This window comes from Balaenoptera ricei, chromosome 8, assembly GCF_028023285.1.
Source record: "Balaenoptera ricei isolate mBalRic1 chromosome 8, mBalRic1.hap2, whole genome shotgun sequence".
Classification (NCBI taxonomy): Eukaryota; Metazoa; Chordata; class Mammalia; order Artiodactyla; family Balaenopteridae; genus Balaenoptera; species Balaenoptera ricei.
Genome location: NC_082646.1, coordinates 29,157,948 through 29,181,520, shown reverse-complemented (window position 1 = coordinate 29,181,520; position 23,573 = coordinate 29,157,948). Strand labels below are relative to the sequence as shown.

The 23,573-nt window shown below is 36.6% G+C and overlaps 1 protein-coding gene and 1 pseudogene across 3 annotated transcripts in view; both read left to right on the top strand.

Annotated features, from left to right (window-relative positions):
• The window catches only part of GUCY1A2 (guanylate cyclase 1 soluble subunit alpha 2), a 402,881-nt gene that overhangs the window by 55,171 nt on the left and 324,137 nt on the right, over nucleotides 1-23,573 (top strand). The gene's annotated exons all lie outside the window — the stretch shown is intronic.
• Nucleotides 8,129-9,118, top strand: LOC132369496 (palmitoyltransferase ZDHHC7-like; annotated as a pseudogene).

The following is a 23,573-nucleotide window of genomic DNA, read 5'->3' as shown; positions in this document are numbered from 1 at the left end:
CATGCTGCCTTCAAGGGTCATTGGACTAAGATTGACTTTACATCACACCTCCAATGCTAATTACACAAGTCTTTCTAGTTCTCTGAATTATGAAAGTTGTCATTGTATTGCATTTTACTTAGTTCATTACTACTTGAAAGTGTACTAGGGATACTTGCTTGCATAAGGATAGTATCAAAAAAGTTTGGTTATTTATCATTAGTATTAAGGAGAATGCAGTTTCCTTGTAATTTGAATCATTTACAGGTTAGATTTTTTTTTAGATTTCAGGTGTTGACAGTGCAAATTAAGGGTGACAGTGTTTGGCTCATGACACAAACATGGTTTCATAGTGATGCTGTAGTAAACCCTATGCCAGTTCTGTTGGCCACAAGATTTCAAGCTGATTTGGTGACTTAATTTAATATGTTAGATGTCATTGGCCTAGCACAAACCTTGCAAAAGGCTGTATTTACAATGCCATTGATTTTTTTTTTTAATGGTTAAGCTTAGGAATGTTGTCAGAGTATCTCATTTAGGAATTTAATAATTTAGGCATTATTAAATTTAGGAATTTAATAATTATAAAATTATTAAAATTATTAAATTTAGGAATTTAATAATTCCTAGTAGAGAATTGAGTAGTGATTCTATGTAAATTAAAAATAACTTCTGTTTTCTGCTCTTTGCTTGAATACTTTTTTCTGAAATGATTAGATGTAGTAGGTAGGCCTGAAAAGGAATGAGACTGCTGAGTGTGAACACTGCCTCCAATATGTGTAAAATTATAAAACATTTAAATAAAAGCTGATCCTTAAATTATGCAGACCAGTTTTAGAAGATACAAGTATATTGAGAAGAAATGTAGAGAGCTTTCTTTACTCCCCTAGATATTTTTTCTCTTGGGAGCATTTTCTTCTGAATCTTATGACAAGCCTTTTCCCAATTATCCTGCTAAATTTCTCCGCACTAAGCTTCTCTTCTTTACTGAAAAAACATGACAGTCATTTTTCTTTCTTATTTTTTAGATCTTCTTTGTTTATATCTAATGTGTTATTGCCTTATCACTAGCAGCTTTCTGTCTTGGACCTCTTCCTTATGTGGGAGAGCAACCTCTCACATCCTAAATTCTTCAGATTGTCTGTTGTTCTCTTTTCTGAATTTTTTAGTAGGTAGGTTTTTACTTTTCTTTTCCCTTTAAGTTTTTAAGAAATAAACTTTTAATTTTAGTATAGTTTCAGATTTACAGAAAAGGTGTGAAGATAGTATAGAAGGTTCTCATACATTCCACACCTATTTCCCCTATTATTGACAGCTTACATTAATATGGTACTTTGGTCCCAATTAATGAACCAGTATTGTTACATTACTATTAAGTAAATTTCAAGCTTTATTTAGATATCTTTAGTTGTTACCTGTCCTTTTTCTGTTCCAGTATCCCACTCAGGATATATTACATTTAGTCGTTAGGTCTCCTTAGACTCCTCTTGGCTGTGACAGTTTTTCAGACTTTCCTTGTATTTGATGACCTTGATGGTTTTGAAGAGTACTAGTCAGCTTGCTTTCAGTTGTCTGCTGTGTACTTTGACATATGTCCATCATTATTGTGTGTGTGTGTGTGTGTGTGTGTGTGTGTGTTTTGAGCACTTCCCTACTATCTTGTATTATAAGATGCTCCAGATCCGTCTTGTATATTTTCTGCCTCAGTCATTTCTCAAAGTCATTTCTTAAGGGAGTCTCAAAGGAGTCCTGATTCCTTTTGTTGGAGAATGGTGTTGGAAACCAAAATCTGGGTACGCGGTGTACTTCTTGCTATTGGGGTGTTGCTGCTTCTAGGCTCTCTCAGTTGACAGAGCAAGGAAATATATATGTGTATATTAACTGCTATATATATATATATGCCTGTCTATAAATATTTCTGTATTTCTATATTATGCTAAATATGAGTTCATACTGATGTCTTCAACTCTAACCCATTATCATGTGGATCATTCTAACCTTTCCCCCTTGCTTACTATAACCTCCTACTCCAGCAGTGAGAAACTTTGTTCTGTTTAGCCATTGATCTGCATAATTGTTCAATTGCACTGTAGGAGTATAGTTGTTTTAGAATTGTTATTACATGCTCCTATGGGAAATGATTTTATCAACTAGAGTACAGTGTTTGTGTGCAATTTCAGAGTATGGATTTACGTATGAAGTTTTACAGACTCCACTCATTTCCAAGGTTATTGAGGTCAGCACCTTTCTACTCTACTACCTTCAGTGAAGTTTTTTTTTTGCACTTGTAATAAAGTTTGTAATACAGTTATATTCTTTGTGTGACTTGATAGCTAATTCCTTTTTTCATTCCATTCTGGGATCTTACGTTCCACTTCTGGGATATACATATGTATATATATATATACAAATACATATAAAAAAATTTTTTTTCTATATATATATTTAAAATTTGCATACTGTAAAGTTCACTTTTTGTGCTGTAAAACTCTATGGGCTTGATAAATGCATCGTGTCATGTATCCACCATTATAATATCCTATGAAATACTTTTACTGCCTTAAAATTCCTCTGTACTTCACCTTTTTAACCCTACCTCTTTCCCCCCAACAAATCCCTAGAAAATACTAATCTGTTTGCCACTCTATAGTTTTGCCTTTTCCAGAATGTTATATAAATGGAATTATAATAGCATGTAGCTTTTTCACATTTTTTCTGGGTTTTTTTGTTTGTTTGTTTTTTTGCTTAGCAGTGTGCATTTAGGTTTAGTACATATCTTTGTGCGGCTTGATAGCTCATTCCTTTTTTCTCTCTGAATAGTATTCCATCATAATAATGTACTACAGTTTGCTTATCCATTCACCTATTGAAAGACAGCTGGTTGCTTCTGTTTTTGGTGATTATGGATAAAACTGCTATAAACATACACCTGCAGGTTTTTATGTAGACATGTTTTTGAATCAGTTAGGTAAGCACCTAGGAGTGTGATTGCTGCACTTTGTTTAGCTTTGTAAGAAACTACCAAAGTGTCTTCCAAAATGGATGTTATCACTTATTCCTCATCCTCTCCAGAAACTGGTTTGTCAGATTGTTTTGATTTTAGCCATTCTAATAGATGTGCCTTTTCCCTTGAAGTTTTAATAAACAAAAACAGCACCTGCTATCGCCTTATAATTTCAACATATACAAACTATAGTTAAGAATTTTGTTTTTCTGTTTTGTCATTATGAGTGCTTTTCCAAGATTTTATGACTGATTTAGAAACTGTTTAAAAAATTATTTCTGGTATGATTAAAAATCATACCAGAAATTATCCATGGTGCTAACAGGCAGAATATTTCTCTTTGATTTGGTAAAAATAAGCCCCTGGAATGGAGTCAGCCACTGTTATATAGTAGAAAATGAAATATTTTATGTATTTAGGTGTAACTTCTAAGTGATATGACTTGTCATCCTATTTATTGAAGATGTTCAAAATATCAGTCTTTGCTAATATGCTTACGCTCCCCTCATCTTCAGGTTAATGTAGTTTGAATTCCTTTCAACACTATCAGTGGCTAGTGAGTCAAACTTGCTTAACGAAACCTTCTTTTACTCAGTTCATTTTCATAAGCAGGTTTTGTAAGCCTCTTAAACAATCTCCCACTGCTCTTTTCTCAGGAAATAGTATAATTTCCACTTAATATCTGCAAAATTCCTAACATGGAAAAATTACCTGTGACTTAGAAGAAATGAAAGCACACTTAGGTCAGCCTTTTTGCATGGGCTTGTGGGGAAGGCAGGAAGACTATGAGGCTGTGATGTAAGAGTCTGCTGCAGTACTTATTGACCTCTCTACTGCTTCTATTACAAAAGAGTAATTTTTAGTTTTTCTCTCAGTTAGCAAGAAGTTTATTCTTTCCTTACTATGGGAGAAAGATGATTGTGGGCCCATACCACTTCCTATGTGAAACTCATAGGTCATTTTTTTTACCATCTCTTGGAACAAATTCATAGTGATTTGGCATATGTACTTTTAAAATTTAAATACCATATGTTTGTGTTCACTCCTTTTGAATCTTTTAACTCAAATGAACACACCACCTTCTCTCCTCCCCTCTCTTTTCCCTTTTTATTTTATGCCTTTTATTCATTAAATTAATTATTTTTATCTTAGGTCTATTTTTTCTTTTTTTTTTGGCCCTTTATATTCTCTGGTTTTATTGCTCTTTGCTACAAATCTCTAACTTTGACTGGGCTATAAATTTTAATAACTAGTTAATTATCTTGAAAATTAATGAAAATTTTAAGTAAGATTAGAGTTAAATTCAAATATCCTAGGTTCTATGCTAGATGAGTTTTCATTCTTATTAACCTTGAGTTTAGATGTTCAGTCAATTTTAAGTGTTTTGGCAGCATTTCTATCACCATTTATTTAAATTAATTTGATGAATGGAACTTTATGAGTCAGAATAAAGATGTTACTCAAATTAAGACTTGTTATATGATGTATTCCCTTTATTATCTCACAGTCAGTCTATTTTCAAAAACAAAAATATGAATCTTTTTATTTGCTTTTTATGATCCTGTTCTGTTTAAGATTCTCATATGTTTTATTTTCCATTTGGGGAGCTATGATTATGTATTGTGGATGATTTTTATAGGTGTTTTGGAGTTCTCTTTCCCTATTTCTGTTACCCATAATGGTAGGTAGTTAAAGTGAGATAAGAGATTCATTTCAAATGTAGTATGATTGAGCCCAAACTTCCAATTCCTGGCCTATCCTGCTTTTCCACCAAGTCTGATCTTAACTTTACAATAAGAAATGGTAATTTTCCTTTGTGAAGAAAGGAGATGTAGATTTGGAAATATTAGTCAGAATTTTTCCCTGTGATACATGTGAATTTTATTGTAGCATTTGTGGACAACTTCTATATTCTTATTCACCATTGTTGTGGTCCAGACTTGGTTGGAGTTGATTGTTGGGAGATAGAGAATGGTTGGAGATATGAAGGATTGAAGAGAATGGTTGGAGATATGAAGGATTGAGCTTCACTTCCCATGTAGAAAAGAGGAGTCAGAAGAACCAGCTGTGAGTCCCCACAGAAGAGATGAATCATTGATGGTATGAGGTAGAATGTTATTTGATGTAAGGGGAGTGTTGTTGATAGATGTGAAAAGAAACCAATGGAGCACATATAGCATCCAGTTGAAGAGAAAAACACGTGTGATATTCATAAGCAAGGATGCTGAAATAATTCCTGACTCGTACATACTGGTCAGGATTGAACATTTTCCAGAGCTAGATGAGGAAAAAAGGAAGAAAATCCAACTCTGAATATATGTATATTTATTTTAACATTTATGAATTTATGCTTTTGCCCTTCCTAGAGAGATATTTTTTGCATTATTACTTTGAATTCTAATCCCAGAAGTAATTGTCTCTACTCCAGACTCTAGAAGAGTAGATTCCACTAGTGATTGTACAGTAGGATCATCAGGAGAAATTTTAAAAAAGAGGCTTGTAGACACTATATCCAAATATTCTGATTCATCATATCTAGAATGGGGACTGAAAACTTGTATGTTAAAGATAATTTCCCCAGGGGGAATGACCGAGATCCTGAGCTCTCCTCCTTCCATGGGCATACCAAAATTACGACCACTTAATGAGCACTATTGATAAGAAAGACCAGAAGACTAGTAGAAAAGATCTTCTACAATTAAAGATGTAAAGAAGGAACCACAACATGATGGGCAGGAGGGGCTGAGATGCAGTATAGACAAGACCCATACCCCCTGGTGGGTGACCCACAAGTGGGAGGATAATTACAGTTGTAAAGTTTCTTCCCAAAGACTGAGGGGGTCCTGTACCAGGAAGACAAGTCCCAGAATGTTTGGCTTTGAAGGCCAGCTGGGCTTACTTTCAGGAGACACACAAGGCTGTGGGAAATAGAGACTCCACTCTTAAATGGTGCACACAAAATCTCACATGCTCTGTGACCCAGGGCAGAAGCAGTTATTTGAAAGGAGCCTGGGTCAGACACACCTGCTGATCTTGGGGAACCTCCTGAAGAGGTAAGAGGAAACTGGAGCTCACCCTGGGGACATATTGACGTCAGCCATTTTGGAGAGCTTATTCTACCATGAGGACACTGGTGCTGGCAAGTGCCATTTTGGAATCCTTCCTGTAGATTATTAGCACTGGGAACTGGCCTTGCCCACTAGCCTGTCAGTGCCAGTACTGGGACCCTCAAGTTAAGTAACTACCTTGACAGGAACTCAGCCCCAGACTCCCTGCACCCACAGCCACCCTGGGACCTGGCCCTGTCCACTAAAGGGCCCAAGACCTGCCCCTGCATACCAGTGCACTGACACTAACCCTAAAGTAATCAATCACCTGCGGGCGGACACCAGCTTTGGGCTCCATGGACCCTACAGTCAGCTGTGTCAGGAATCAGCCCCACCCATCAGCAGGCTGACACTATATCTTGGAACCCTGTCCCCATAACCACCCTTGCCAGATGTGGCTCAGCCCACCAATTGACCAGCACCAGCCCTGGGACCACCTGGGGCTCTGTGGCCAGTCACCTTATGACCCAGCCTCACCTGCCAGTGGCCAGCAGCCTCTGTACAAGGCAGGGCCTGGAAAACAACCCAACTGGGGGCTAGCCATGCCTACCAGTCTTGCCCATAGTAGTCAGCCTGCTACAACAGAAGGACCTATGCAGCCAACATAGGGGATACCCTAGAACCTATAGCTCTGGTGACCAGGAAGGAGTGCACTGCTGGAATGCATAGGACTTCTCCTGCAAAAGGTCACTTCTTCAAGGTCAGGAAATGTAACAACCTACCAAATACACAGAAATAAGAACAGCAAGTTAGGCAAAATAAGGCAATAGAGGAGTATGTTCCAAATGAAAGAATAAGATAAAACCTCAGAAGAGGAACTAAGTGAAGTGAAGTAAGCAATCTACCTGATAAAGATTTCAAGGTAATGATTGTAAAGATGCTCAAAGAATTCTGGAGAAGATTGGATGAACAGAGTGAGAAGTTAGAAGTTTATAACAAAGTTAGAAAATATAAAGAACCAAGCAGAGCTGCAGAATACAATAACTGAAATAAAAAATACACTAGAAGGAATCAAGAATAGATTAGATGATACAGAGGAACAGATCAGCAAGCTGGAAGACAGAGTAGTAGAAATCACTGAAGCTGAACAGAAAAAAGAAAAAAAGAATACAAAGAAATGAGGAAGTTTGAGAGATTTCTGGGACTACATCAGTAGTACTATTTGCATTATAGGGGTCCCATAAAGAGAAGAGAGAGGGAAAGGGTCAGAGAACATATTTGAAGACACAATGGCTGAAAACTTCCCTAACCTGAGAAAGGAAAGATCCAGGCCCAGGAAGCACAGAGTGTCCCAAACTGGATCAACCCAAAAAGGGTTACAGCAAGTTAGGCAAAAAGAACATTTTAATTACAATGTGTCTTGGTGTGTTCCAAAAAGGAACACACCAAGACACGTAATTAAAATGGCAAAAATTAAAGATAATGAGAGAATATTTAAAGCATCAAGGGAAAACCAAACATAAATGTTAGGTGTAAGGGAACTCATAAGGAAATCAACTGACTTTTCAACAGAAACTCTGCAGGCCAGAAAGGAGTAACTTGATATATTCAAAGGAATGAAAGAGAAACACCTCCAACCAAGAATACTCTACCTGTCAAGGCTTTCATTCAGATTTGATGGAGAGATCAAATGTTTTACAGATAAGCAAAAGCTAACATAATTCAGCACCATCAAATCAGCCTTACAAGAAATGTTAAAGGGACTTCTCTACAATAAAAAAGAAAAGGCCAGCTCTCCAGGCTGGGCTCTGGCTCTCATGTGCGCTCGATGGCAGCCTCCCTCTCACTAGCCCATGGGACCCAGCTGAGCGGAGCTGTGGGCGGCTCTGGCCCGAACATGAGCGCTGCTGTACAATGTGTCCCTGCCTCCGCTGCTACAGTTGATGTTGCCGCTGCCGCAGGCCTGGAGGAGTCAAGGTGCCAGGCAATCCCACCTGGGCCTCGCATTCTATCACATGGGACAGTATGCACCCTAAGATCCTGAAGAAAAGGCACAAAATGTTCAAGAAATGTTTAGAAATAAATTGTGAGGGAAACCATGCCATCATCAGGACACTGGCTCTGGGATGTCAGACATCATCCTCTCCTGACTGAAAATGACAACTACGACTTTTCATCCTCCTCTAGTTCATCTGTGACAGCAGCGGCATGACATGCACCATCATGATGTGGCTTCTGATCATATATTTGGACTTCATGGTGATGTTAGTTTTGCTGCTGCCTTCCAGAGACTTCTGGTACTCTGTGGTCAATAGGGTCGTTTTTATCTGCCTGGTGATGCTTGCCCTGTAGTCTTACCTGAGGACCATGCTCACCAGCCCTGGGGTGTACCCAAAGGAAATGCTATTAAAGAATACATGGAGAGTTTGCAGCTGAAGCCTGCAAACTGAAGAGTTTGCAGAAGAAGTGATCTACGAGTACCCCAAGTGCTGCTGTATCAAGACTGAGCACATCCACAACTGCAGTGTTTGCAAAAGATGTATTTGGAAAATGGATCTCCTTGCCATGGCTGAACAATTGTGTTGGAGAAAAGAATCAGATTTTTTTGTGCTCTTCACTATGTACTTCGCACTGGCGTTCATGCACACACTTGTCCTCTGAGGGCTGCAGTTCATCCCCTGCATCCAAGGGCAGTGGACTGAATGCAGTGATTGTTCATCTCTAGTCACTGTAATTCTGTTGATCTTCCTGTGCCTTGAGGGTCTGCTGTTTTTCAGTTTCACTGCAGTGATGTTTGGCACTCAGATCCACTCCATATGCAATGATGAAATGGAGGTTGAGAGGCTGAAGAGTAAGAAGCCTGAGTGGGAGCAGAGGCTGCAGTGGGAAGAGATGAAGTCAGTCTTTGGGAGGCCCCCCCTTGCTGATCTGGATGAACCCCTTCGTTGGCTTCCGATTCAGGCAACTGCAGATAATATCCAGAAAAGGGGGCCCAAGTTCTCTACATGAGACCCTCTCATCATGCTGCAACTTGTTAATGGACTTTATTTATTTGGGGTCAGAAATGGTATCAACAGCTCATTTGTGACCAATAGGGCAAATGGAACCTACACAAACCAGGTGTTACAGCAAGCAGAATTTATATATTTATTGTTACAGATGGGGATTTCCCACACTAGTAACTGGATGGCACTCTGACCAGTGTCACCATCCAGTAACGAAGGGATGTGGCCATATGATGAAGCCAAACGTTATTATCTTCCTGTACAGTTAGGAGTTTTGTTAACATACTTGGCATTTTCTAAGAAGTTGTGTGGGGTATTACAAGGGTTATTAAAATTCTGTGTGCCAAAAAAAAAACAAAAAACAAACAAACAAACAAACAAAAATTCTGTGTGCCAGAAAAAACAGTCAAACAAACAAAAAAAAAAGGAAAAGAAAAGGCCACAACTAGAAACATGAATATTACAAAAGGACAAATCTAATTGGTAAAGGCAAATATACATAAAAGTAGTAAATCAACCATGTATAAAGCTAGTAGGAAGCTTAAAAGACAAAAGGAGTAAAATAATCTATATCCACAATAAGTGGTTAAGGGATAAACAAAATGAAATGATGTAAAATATGCTGTCCAAAACAGTAAATGTGGTAGTGGAGAGTAAAAATGCAGGGTTGTTAAAATGGACTTAAGAGATCAACAAAATAGAATTATCTATCTATTATCTATCTATCTATCTATCTATCTATCTATCTATCTATCTATCATCTATCTATCTATCATCTATCCCTATCTATCTATCATCTATTTATCTATCTATCATCTATCTATCATCTATCTATCTACCTATCATCTATCCCTATCTATCTGTCTTATCTGTCTATCTATCTACCTATCATCTATCCCTATCTATCTGTCTGTCTGCCTATCTATCTATCTATCTATCTATCTATGTCTGTCTTTCTGTTTGTCTATCTATCTATCTCATGGTAACCACAAGCCAAAAATCTATAATAAATACACACAAAAAGGAGAAAGGAATCTAAACATAATATTAAAGATAGTCATCAAATCACAAGGGAAGTGAACAAAAGAAGAGGAAAGAAAGGAAAAATAACTATAAAAACAACCCCAAAACAATTAACCAAATGCAGTAACTGCATACCTATCAATACTATTTCAAATGTAAATGGACTAAATGCTACAATTAAAAGAAAGAGTGGCTGAATGGATAAAAAACAAGACCCATCAATATGCTGCCTATAAGAGACTCATTTCAGAGCTAAAGAACACACTGAATGCAAGGGTATAGCAAAAGGTATTCCATGCAAATGAAAACAAATAATTAAAAATTTTGCATAGCAACACAAAAGACCCAGAATAGCCAAAACAAACTTGAGAAAGAAGAACAAAGCTACAGGTATCATACCCCCTGATTTCAAACTATACTACAAAGCTACAGTCATCAAAACAGTATGGTACTTGCACAAAACAGATACATAGATCAATGGAACATAATAGACAGCCCAGAAATGCACCCACACTTACATGAGCAATCAATTTATGACAAAGGAGGCAAAAATATACAATGAGAAAAAGACAGCCTCTTGAATAAATGGTGTTGGGAAAACTGGACAACTATGTTAAAAAAATCAAACTGGACTACTCCCTCATACTGTGCACAAAAGTCAACTCATAATGGAATAAAGACTAAAATTTAAGGCTTAAAAACATAGAACTTCTAGAAGAAAACATAGGCAGTATGTGCTTTGACATCAGTCTTAATATTTTTTTGGATATGTCTCCTCAGGCAAGGGAAACAAAAGCATAAATAAATAAATGGGGCTACATCAAACAAAAAGCATTTTCACAGCAAAGGAAACTGTCAACAAAACAAAAAAACCACGTACTGAATGGGAAAAGATCTTTGCAAATGATATATCTGATAAGGGGTTAAAATCCAAAATATGCAAGGAACTTATACAATTCAACATCAAACAAACAGACAAACTTATTAAAAATGGGCAGAGGATATATATAGGCATTTTTCCAAAGAAGACATATAGATGGTCAACTGGCACATGAAAAGAGGCTCAACATCACTATCATCAGGGAAATGCAAATCCAAACAGCAATGAGATATCACCTCACACCTGTCAAAATGGCTATTCTCAAATAGACAACAAATAACAATTGTTGGTGAGGATGTGGAGGAAAGGGAACCCTTGTTCTCTGTTGGTAGGAATGTAAACTCTTGTGGCCACTATGGAAAACAGTATGGAGAGTCCTCAAAAAATTAAAAACAGAACTACCATATGATCCAGCAATTCTACTCCTGGGAATATATCCAAAGAAAAAAAAAACAAACAGTACTTAAAAATATATACGCACCCCTATATTTATTGAAGTATTCTCCATGATAGCCAAGATATGGAAGCAACCTTAGTGTCCATCAATAGATGAATAAAGATGCAAGATACACACACACACACAAACACACAGTGGAATATTACTCGGCCATAAAGAAGAATGAAATCTTGCCATTTCCAATAACACGGATGGACCTAGGGGTATTATGCTAAGTGAAATGAGTCCGACAGAGAAAGATAAATAATGTATGATATCACTTATATGTGGAATCTGAAAAACAAAACAAACAAACATAAAATAAAAACAGAGTTATAGATACAGAGAACTAACAGATGGTTGCCAGAGATGGTGTGGAGAGGAAAGAAATAGATGAGGGAGATTGAGAGGTACAAATTTCTAGTTACAAAATAGATGTGTCATAGGTATGAAATATACAGTATGGGAAATATAGTTAATAACTATGTAATTCCTATGTATGGTGACATATCATAGCTAGATTTATTGCAGTGATCATTTTGAAATGTATAGAAATATTGAATCACTATCTTGCATAACAGAAACTAACATAGTGTTGTAGGTCAATTATATTTCTAAATCAAACAAACTCATAGGAAAAAAAGATCAGATTTGTGGATCAGACCAGAGGCGGGGGTTTGTAGGAGAGTGAGTTGGATGAAGATGGTAAAAAAGTACAAATTTCTAGTTATAAGATAAATAAGTACTAGGGATGTAATGTACAACATGATCATTGTAATTAACACTGCTATATGTTATACATGAAAGAATTCTCATCACAAGGAAAAATTTCTTTTCTCTGTATCTTTACTTTTGTATCTATGTGAGATAATGGATGTTCACTAAACTTACTGTGATAATCATTTCATGATGTATGTAAGTCAAATTATTATGCTGTACACCTTAAGCTTATACAGTGCTGTGTGTCAATTATATCTCAATAAAACTGGAAGAAAAAAAAGCTCCCCTGATAGTTCTGAACAATTGTGTTGGAGAAAAGAATCAGATTTTTTTATGCTCTTCACTATGTACTTCGCTGCAGCCATTACTTGACACCTTAACTCCAAGGCTAACCCTGCTCTTCGGCAAGGATGCCTAGTAAGCTCTAGTTTAATTCTTAAAGAATTTAGTACCAAGTTATACTTTCTGGTACTAGAGGTTCTAGAATCTGGGTTTATCTCTCGGTCTTATTTCTGAGAGGGGGTTGCTTCCTTGTACACCACTCAGTTCTTTTCACTTATTCTGTTTCTTTTCAGGACTTTTAGTTCTGCTTCTAATCTCTAAACAGGAACTGGAGCCCTGCTTCCACTCATTGCCCTTTGTCTTCTGGCTGCAGGTTTAATGCCTCCTGCTAGATGCCATGTGCTCTAGTGATGCCTTCCCCACCCCACCCCCCCCCACCCCCCATCTCTTTATCTCTTTGCCAAGTCTCCTTAATGCTGAGGACTGCTGGCTTAGACTGCCACAGTCTGTGCCACACATTTATGATATCATATTTTTTTCTGATTTTCTCCTGTCTTTGCATAAGTGGGCATACTAGTTCTGGGTCAGTCCCTCACTTTCTTCATCCTATGTCATTAACTTTGCACAGATGTATGGTAGGTTGTTCTTCAGCGAATGTCAGAAAGAGTGGGTCACACATAGTTTTAGTAAAATGCTGGCTTTAGTAACATTTTTCTCTCCACCACTACTTGGACCAGAAATCCCATTAATCACCAGAGGACAAATTTAGCCTAGGTGGGGAAATATAAATAGAGTGGGCAATAGAGTGAGTTTGCAGCTGCTCTGGGAAAGGGAAGTTTTTACTTGTCTGTGAGCTTTAATAAAACAAAGTCATTTTAGGGTCTTTCAAAGGAGAGATCAAGAGGGATTTCAGCCAGACATCAAGCATAGCGGTGACAAATGAGCCTAATTTTTGTGAGTTACTCTCCTGAGTGATTAGTGCACAAAAAAATTTTAACTGAAAATGCCTCTGATTGCTATCTTTTTTCTACTTTTTGTTCTGTTTTTCCTGATTCTTTGTACTTCCTACAACATTCTGACACCTCTTTCTCCTCTTCATTCACTTTTAGTATTTAGGACTGTTTTTCATTTACCTCTGTTTTTGTTTTCATACCCTTTCGTTTTCATTATTTGGATACTCAATCCTTCATATTAATAAAAAGGAAGATGCAAATCTGCCAAGCATTTAGAAGTTTGCTTCCTTTAATTTGTCATTAGTTTTCTGCTTTTGTGCTATATTTAAGCTTAATTTTTTAGATGGCAAAATTAGTAATCAAGAGACTCTACCTTGTTGCAAATCTATAAACTTCCTTAGTTTGTTTTAAATGATCACCAGGGCTTTAGCTGAGCTAAAGTTTATTGTTGTACTAACTACAGGAAAAGGTTTATTAATCCAGTGATATGTGTATATAATAATATAGAAAATGTTTACCTCATTAAAGAAGCAATTTTCAAGTACTTTGTTCCATCAATAAAAATATTTATTGAGTAGCTACTTTTTTCAGTTATTGTTCTAGGTGCCAGTGACTAGCAGGGAGAAAAACAGAAAGTGGAGAGGCAGACAACAAAAAAAAAACCCCACAAATAACAAAAATGATAACTTCAGAGTGATGTGCTATAAAGAAAATTAAGGCAATGGAATGTAAAAGAGAGTGGGGAAGGGCTTAAATAATTAATACGTTAATGATAATCATTCTTAATTCATTTACACAATTCTAATAGGATTTATACATGACTGTAGTGTTTATGCTGATTCAGAGTTCCAGGAATGAACTTTTTCTTTTTAAACACCATTTATCCTAATATGGAGGAGGTTGATGTAAGTTCTGGTTTCCCTGCTGTTGTCTGAGTAGCAACTACCTCTAGAAGGAGCCAGTGATGCTGTGTCATAGTATTTTGGGCTGGAAAATATCTCAGCTGGTGTTCACCATTCCACAAATATTTGTTGGGTACCCTCTGTGTACCCAGGACTGTGTTGGTTCTAGAGACTTGACAGTGAGTAAGGGAAAGGGATAATCCCAGGCATGATCTCTGCCCTCTTAACGCTGTCAGTTTAGAAGCTCATGGAAAGGCCACGTGACAGGAAGAATAGAACTTCTGTACTTAGAAGTACAGAATGGAATGCTGCTTGTATGTGGCCACTGGAAGACAGCCATCCCAAGAGAAGTGGGAGGCCCACGCTCAAACTGAGAAATTTGGGATTCAGTACTCTTCTAAGTGGTGAGAGGGAGGACCCTGTCAGGAAAAAAATTCAAATCAAATACATCTTTAAGCTTTCTCTCACTGTCATTCTCTCTCTGTCTGTTCTCACGTGCACGTACATACACACATCCACCTATATACATCACTACATCTGTAGACGCACATATATATGTGTACATGCATATATACATGTATATATATATTACACAGTGCTTTACTTTTTATGAAAAATTTTCACATATGTTCTTTTGTTACTCGTTAAAGTCTATAGTTAACTATTGTTATCTGATTTTACAGATGAAATAATTAAGGCCCAGATTTTAAGTGACTTTCCTAAGATCACTTAGCTAATAAATGATTGAGGTTAGATTTGAATATAGCTTCTCCAACTTCAGAAAGGGAGCACAGTTCTTTTCACCATGTCCAATTTTTCTCTATTTCTGAAAATAAATGGAAATTGTAACACATCTTCCATTTAGAAGAAACATGCCTGTTTCTTAAAAAAAAGAAAAAACCACCCCCCTCCCCCACAAACCTCTGTGTGTGCATGTTTGTGTATGTATACGATTTTACTGCATACTGTTGTATAGTACTCTATATTACTTCAGATAACTCCTTGAATTAAAAGTTATTTTATAAATAACTTTTACCAATGATGATTCTGACTATAGAATTATTTTCCTGTTCCCAAATGGGAGATAGGAAAAAGATAAAGCAATGGTTTTGAGCTGATAAAAATGGGGAGACTCCAGCTTATACTTTCAAGATGTGCTTCCTATTGGTCTATATATCTTTCTCTTCGACTTGACTGTAGGTACCAAGTGGTTAGGTGCCATGTTCAATCTTTTGTAACCACACCAACAAGGAAGAGTGGCTGGAAGGGTAGGTATCTGAGAAATATTGTTTGAAAGACAAAGAAAGACTGAGGAATTGTTCTAGAGGAGGGAAAATGAAAGACACAAGACAAACAAATGCAATATTTGTTGATCCTTTATTGGATCAACAAATAGTGATCCTTTATTGGATCCTGGACTAGAAAAAAAAAGTAGCTGTAAAGAATATTATTGGGACAGTAAGGAAAACTTGAATTTGGACTGTGTTTTAGGTAATAGTATTGTACCAGTGTTAAATTTCCTCATCTTTATGATTTTACTGTGTTTTTGTAAGGGAGCATTCTTGTTCTAAGGAAATACACACTGAAGTATTTAGTAGTAAAGGGGCATGATGTCTGCTACTTACTCTTAAATGGTGTGTGTGTGTGTGTGTGTGTGCCCATGAGAGAGAGAGAGCGCATAATAAAGCAAATGGGGTAAATTTTTAACAAATTGGTGAATCTTGGTAAAAGAATATGGAAGCTTTTGAACTAATCTTGCAACTTTCCTCTAAGTTTAAAATTATATCAAAATAAAACATTTCTAAAAACTATTGAATAAAATTATACTTAAAATAGATCATTGATCCAAAGGGACCTTCTATTTCTATTTGGTTTTAGCACCAATTTAAAAAAATCCAAAACTAAACTAAAATAACAAACATAAATGAGTTGAAGAGCTTTTGTAGTCTATTTTTATACTTAAGTATATTTTGCTGTTCCTAATATCATCAATGAAAACATCAAATTCTATGTAATCAGTGTCCAAATTGGAGCCCATCTATGGATATTATATTCCTCAAGTTTTGTGGCCTTATAACCTGACTTAGTGATAAAACTGCTGACTACTTCTACTGCTCAAGTTATCTATTTTATTTTTTGATACTACAGTGAGTGGCATCTATACTAGGACCTGTTCCTTTCTGCTTGTGATCCTCTTAATGTTATGACATTTTTGTCATAACAAAGATGTTATGACATCATTGACATAATCTTTTCTATAGACTCTGATTTTCTTTTTTATTGCTTCCCTGACATTTTAAGTACCCAGAGTAAATTATTATTCACAGTCTGTCATCAGTCATTAGATAATATTGCAATGTGCTATAAAAGTGTTTCTATATTTAATAACAGTGCTTTCTGCATCTCTATATAACTGTTTGTACAATTAGTTAAATAGAATCTTCATCTGAAGCAAGATTTCACACCAAGTAGCTGTTTAGTTTTTTAAAGTGAGCTAATAGGAGTTTAAAGCAAACTATTTAGAAGATGATGGAAAACCCTGTGACTACAACTATATATGGTTAAAATTACTACCACGGCCCAGATTTGAAAATTAATAACAGGTCAGAGCATCCAGCACATACTAGATATTCACTTCCCCTCTTGTTGGAATAAGCAAAGTATTTTTTTAATGGTGTTCATTTTTGATACATATCTATTTGATTCTTTAAAACCTTAATTGTTATATAGAAATAATGGGATTTAAGTGAATTATACTCAAATTTCAAACTTATTGTGACCATAAGCAAACATATGAGGCACGTAGATGTCATCTCAGGTCTTACTTATGTCTAAGGTCTCCTTAACTTCCCTCCCCCCACCCCCTCAAGCCCTACACTCACTCACATACACACTTTCATGCTGTTATGAACCTCACAATCTTGATTTTGTGGTGACAAAATTTTTAATTAAATGATGGGATGAATCTAATTGCCAGTGGGAGGCAAACATCAAGTAACACTAGTATTCACCAACCAATGTCCCTGCTTTCACCTTAGTAGAAATGTTAGGCAAATCGGAGGGATTTGTGAGATAGAGCAAATCTTAGTATTGCCACATGGGAACTTGACTTCATGTGTCTTCATTCTTAGCTCATTTATATAAGTCCTTGGGTAGTTCTGATTTGTGAAACAGGGATATTAGTAGTAAGAGTTACTGTAGTATAGGTTCTGCAGACAGTGGAGTTTAAATTTGGCTCACTGTTTAAAAAGAAGATTGCCTACATCATAAGATTTGCACTTAGAGCAAGGTTAACATAGTCGCAAGGCTAAAAAAATCTCAAATGTGTATTTACCTTCTAGGTCACCAGGCCAACCATTTCACTGTTAGTTGGATAGACAAAACAAACTATGTTGACCTTTGACATTCTTCTGGAAGCTAGAAAGGAAATAGCAGCAATATTCTGGCAAGGCTTGGGAATGGCCTAAGAAGAGAAAAGTCAGCATGTTTTTTGACTTTTAATTTTGACTCTTTTCTGCAGTGTACTAAAGAAGTGCTTTGAAAAGAGTGTGGTGTTTATCACTGAGTGTGAATTCAAGATCTTACAACTTTGTAATATCTTTTTCCTGTCAAGTGCTGGATGTGGTTGACCTTTTGGATAATGTGTTTTTGTTTGCTTTCAGATGTTAAGAAAGATCTCCCATATAACCTTTGTTTTCTTTAGGACTTAAAGAGCGGTGGGGAAGTGATAAAAGTTTATGGGAAAAAGAAAAGCTCTAAATTCAGACATTTTTGTTTTATATCTCTTTTGGGTAAGTTAGCCCCAGGCTTACCTATTAATATCTCTATAAAAATAAACTAAGCCTTTGGTGCAGTTTCCTTTCTCCTGCTTCTGTTTTTTAGTATTCTTTGCCTCTACTGTGATGTACTTTTTCCTCCCTCTCCTTCCTAAGAAGTGGATTCCTCTCCTCTTTGTCCCCTTGTTTATGCCTGTCCAGTGAGGGATGCTCTCTTTTGGGGATTCTGGGAGAGGCACTGTGAGTGACAGGACACATGTTGGAATAAGCAAGGTGTACTCATGAATAATTGAAGAGACAGCCTGATTTGAGAAATGATTCTTGTTGAGGCATTTTAAGAGACAAGAACTGGGGATAAATCTTATGATATGTCTATAGGATTGCCAGTGCATCTCACGAGATATACCATGCCCTCGTTCCTCATCTACCCCAAATTTAAAATGTGAATTTCCATTAATATCTTCCAGTCTCTGACACTTCTTTCCATGAATCTGTGGCATGTGTCCTGGTGCAATAACAAACTTTGCTTACTGTTTTCTGGTTGACTCTGAGTACCTTTACTAGTTATAACTGTATTTTATTCCTCCTTAACTCTTCCATCTTAGTCCCTCTGCTAGCTTCTGCATACCACATACGCTATTACTGTTACCAACACCATCACTTTTGCTTTGGAATGGGAACAATTTAAGAACTTAAAGCTGAGGGCTTCTCAGTATCCTGTCCATATTTTCTACATTACATACATTTTCTACATTTCTACATTAATGAGCTTTCTTGAATTTCAATTAAAACTTAAAGCAACCTGAATATTTATTTATTCATTCATATATACATGTATTCAACAAATATTTATTGTACACTGGGTGCTAGCATTGTGTAGATTCAGATTTACTCAGCCAAGTATGGTATAATTAGCTGCAGAAGTTAATTATAGGCCATTCTGTTCTCTTTTTATCTTTGGGCCTCTCAAGCATCCTATTCTGAGTCTTGGGTTAAAGAAACAATAATATATAAAATAATCTGTCCCAATTCCTTAGTATTCTGGTGTTATATTTTGCTATTGGACTTATGTTTGCAATGCTATGATCTATAAATCCTTAATATCGATAGACTGACAACCTTCATATCTTTATCTTAATAATAGCCCATACTTCAGATTTTTTTAAGAAATAGTTTAAAACAACAAGAAGAAACGTCAAAAATGGCTTGATCCTGTTCTCTGAATGCTCTTTATACTGACAAAATATTGGCAACAACCAATAGTCCAACTATAAGGAAATGGTCCATTAAAATGTGATAATCTGCTTACAAGAACATTAAACAGCTGTTTCATTGAGAACTATGTGGAAAGATTATGCTACAGCATGGGAAAATGTTTATAATGTTATCATAGCTCTGTTTCCCCAGGAAACAGGCTCTGAGGTGGAGATCTGTTCTCAGGAATGCTACTGGATAGTGCTCTCAGGATCAATGATCCAACCAGGCAAACCACAGTAGGTTCCAAGGCCTGAGAATAGTCCTTTGTGGTTAATAGCTCCACTGTCTGAGTCATTCTTTTTCATGAAAGAAAGCCCGTGTTTGCAGCTTAGAAGTTTTATCAGACTATTGCCCTGTAAGGATGTGAAGAAAGTAGAATTAGAGAGAAGTTGAACTGCTATGCCTAGGTGCAGTCACAACAAATGTCTCAGCTGATCTCTCCAGAATTGCCCCCCACTGAGGCAAGGACGCCTTGCCTTTGTATTACAGCTCACCACCTCCCAAACTAACCTTTGGATTCAGGCTGCCCTGGGGCCTGAATCCTGCCATTGGGCCAGGCAGCTCTCTTCAGCTAAAAGCGGTTACCAGAGCAAGACTCAGCCTAGAGCTGATAGCTTCACACACTCCCAGCATCCACTAGAGATGAAATATTACACAAAAAGAAAAAAATCACAAATGTTTTGTGTACATTATTATATTATGAATTCAACTGTAATATATGTGTCGGTATGTACAAAAATTGGGAAGGGACAGAAAAATGAACTGTATTACAAAATGCTGTATTAGAAAAGTGAAAGAGGCAGTCCAGTGGTTAGGACTCCGCACTTTCACTGTGGGGGCATGGGTTCCATCCTGGTCGGGGAACTAAAATCCTGCATGCCATGCAGCGTGGCCAAAAAAAAAAGTGAAAGAATTCATAAGAACATAACTTTTTATCACATAAGCCATGAAACCAAAAATATTGTAGTTTCCATTACAATATTGGAAGAACTCAGGTGTATGTTGTCTCCTCTCCCAATTTTAAAAGATTACCATTTTTGTTAATTATTGCATATCTCAGGCTTTCCCTTGTGTTCTATTTGTGAAATATCTTCAGGTGTGGTATGACAAGCATAGCTCAGTGTTCCTGTCAGATTCACTTTAAGATAGTAACGCATGAACCGTTGCTCTGCTTCGGGTGCTAGCTTCAACCATTCCTAGGGTGACCTCACCTATGAGGCAAAAGAAGCAGTGGTTAGGGGTTCAGTCCCTATGTATGCCACTGATACTTTTTTTCACAGCTTTAAATTACTTTCTTACTCAGCCCAATATCTTATATGTGTGATCAAAGGGGAATTGGTTATGAAAAATGTGATTGGAGCGGGACAAATAAACCAAATATGATATTAAAAACCAGTTTGAAGTTGTAAAAAAAATTCAGATTCCCATCAATTTTATTTATTTACAACAACACAACTTTTATTCCAAAAGTTAATCCTCTCTGTACAAATTGGATAGAGGCATAGCTTCCAAAACTGGGTTGGAGCGGTTGAGGAGGGTGGATCACAATTTAGTGATTGTAAAAAGCATAACAATTAAAGAGGCATTAGCAGTGATTAACAGCTCTGAGTAACCCTCTGAGGAGCCTTCCTTCTGGAAATTATGCTCTTCTTCTGCCACTTTTGTGGCCTCTGATTTAAACTGGGCCAGTTATCATCAACAGAAACAGGAATCCATGCATTTGCATAGTAATTCTCTTCCTTAAATTCTTAACCAACATGTAAAAGACTGCTAAAAAGTGCAGGCATGAGAAATGATGAGAGTACATCTCTGTAGGGAGATTCCGAAGCCTGTGAGACATTGACACATTTTCACAATGTGGCAGATTGCATTTCAGAAGCAGGGGCCAAGTGTGGGTACAAGGCTGAGGCAGGTGCTCCTGCAGTTCCTCTTTTTAATTAGCTCATCTTTGTGCGTTCTTTGAATGTACTACACTGCTGTGGGGCTCTTGGCTTAGTGTCTTACACAGCAACATGTCAGGGTGCTGGGGAAGGAAGACTGGGAAATGGGATGAGCCCTTAGTCACCTGACAGGTGGGCAGCTTCTGATAGCAAGCATAGCACAGAGCCCTGATAGAACTGCCTGATTATACATGTGCTGCCCTGAGTCTGTCCATTTCTTAGTTCTCACCTGTGGCTATTTGTTGGCAAAGGAACAAGAATTTGTCAAATAGTAAGCATTCACACCTATTAAATTAGCCTTTTATCATAACTAGCCCACTTGTGTAAAAAGACCTGCCAGTGAATATTGAAGGGCATGAAAAACAGCAATGGAAAAACTATACATATGCACCCATACAAGCATCTATTGATATATCCAGTGTAAGTATTATATAATATATACATTGTATATGATATATATATATATTATACAGACATGTGGTCAGTCATACACAGCCATATTTATTTGTTCATTCATTAATTGATTGATTCTTTTATCTATCCATTCAAAAAATTTACTACAAACAGGCACTGTGCCAGGGATTAGGATTACAATAGTGGTCTTCATTTAGTTTCTCAAAAGCTTCCTTTTAGTTTCTCTTCCAGGACTTTCGCATACATGTTCCTTTGGTCTGGAATGGCCTTTCTTTCCTCCTTCTTGGCTGCCTAGTTGACTTTTACTTATCTTTCATATGTAGATGAAAGATAAGTAAATAAGTAATAAAAAGTGATACATTTCACTTTTTAAAGGAAGCTTTCTTTGACCCAGTAGATTACATTAGGTCCTTGTTATATGCTCTCATATCATTATACAATTTATCATTCTAGCACCTATCATCATATGGTTTCTATGTACAGTTGTTGGATTATGTGTACAACTACTGGATTAGACTATCTTTCACATAGCTCAATAAGGGTAAAACCCACATCTATTCTGATCACGATAGTTCCCCTAGTGCTCAGCACTGAGACTGATACAGAGCAGGTATTCTCATTTTTAAAAAATAATAACTGAATGAATGGTGAAGAGGATATAACCTTTGTTTTCAAAGAGATTAAGTCTGATTGAGGGGGTGGACAAGCCAGCAACTGTTGTGTGATAAATGCTAAGATGGGGGTATTCACAAAGTGCTTTGGAAACTGAAGAAGTAGAAGCATCCATCTTAGTCTTTGAGTGTCAAGGAAAGTATTCTGGAGGAATTTAGGTGTAAGGATCTGCAAGATGAGTGTAAGCAGATAACTACCTAAGTGGGGTAGGCAGGAGAACAGAATTCTATTAAAACACAAAACAGAACAAAACAAAGCACAAAAGTAGCATGGACAGAAACCTGTCAGAGAGACATTGTTGAGCATGTTCAGGAAACTTCAAGTGGGTCATAATGGCTTATACAGAGATGTGAAGTGAGGAAATTGGGAGAGATGAGGTTGGGTCTGTAAGTAAGGGCTGGATCAAGCCCTGTTGAGTTTGGACTTTATTCTGAGGGCAAAAGATAATCATTGGAGGGCTTTAAATAGAGAAATTATATGATAAGATTTATGATATTGAAAAGACGCATATAGAATGGATTGCAGAGAGATTAAAAACCAGAGTAATTAGGAAGCTGTTGAAATAATTCTAGGTGGTTGATAGTGGTGGTCTGAAACAAATTAGTTGTATTTAAGATAGAGAGGCTAGCAGAATGTCAGGGGAGACGCACCACACACACACTCACACACACACATGCACACACACATACTTATATTTTACTAAAATAAAATTGTATTCTATATATTATTCTGACAGTTTTAGCTTAGCTTTTTATCATACAAAATCAAATATGTCTTTATGTCTTTTTGTATGTTTGTTTGCCAGTTCTGGTTAAGGCATACATAAAGTCCCCTAGATTTTCTTCTAAAATATTTATTGTTTTGTCTCTTACATTTTAAACTTTTAATTGATCTTGAATTTGATTTGTGTGTGTGTGTGTTGTGAGATGGGATTTAATTTTATTGTTTTCCAGATGGCTAGTGCCATGTATTAAATAAACCATTCTTTCCCCATTGAATAAAAATACTATTTTGTGGTACGTTAAAATTTATATACACAGATTTAATTCTGAATTCTCTATTCTGACCTAATAATCTCTTCGTTTGTTTCTATAGAAAACATTTTAATTACAGTGCATTTCATTTATTCCAATATCTGGTTCTTCCTCAGTAGTCTTCTTATTCATGAATTTTTGGGCTATTCTAAGAATTTATTCTTCCATATGAATCTTAAAATTACAGTATTAATAAGAAAACATGTTGAGACTATAATTAGAAATGCATTAAACTCATTAATTTGGGAA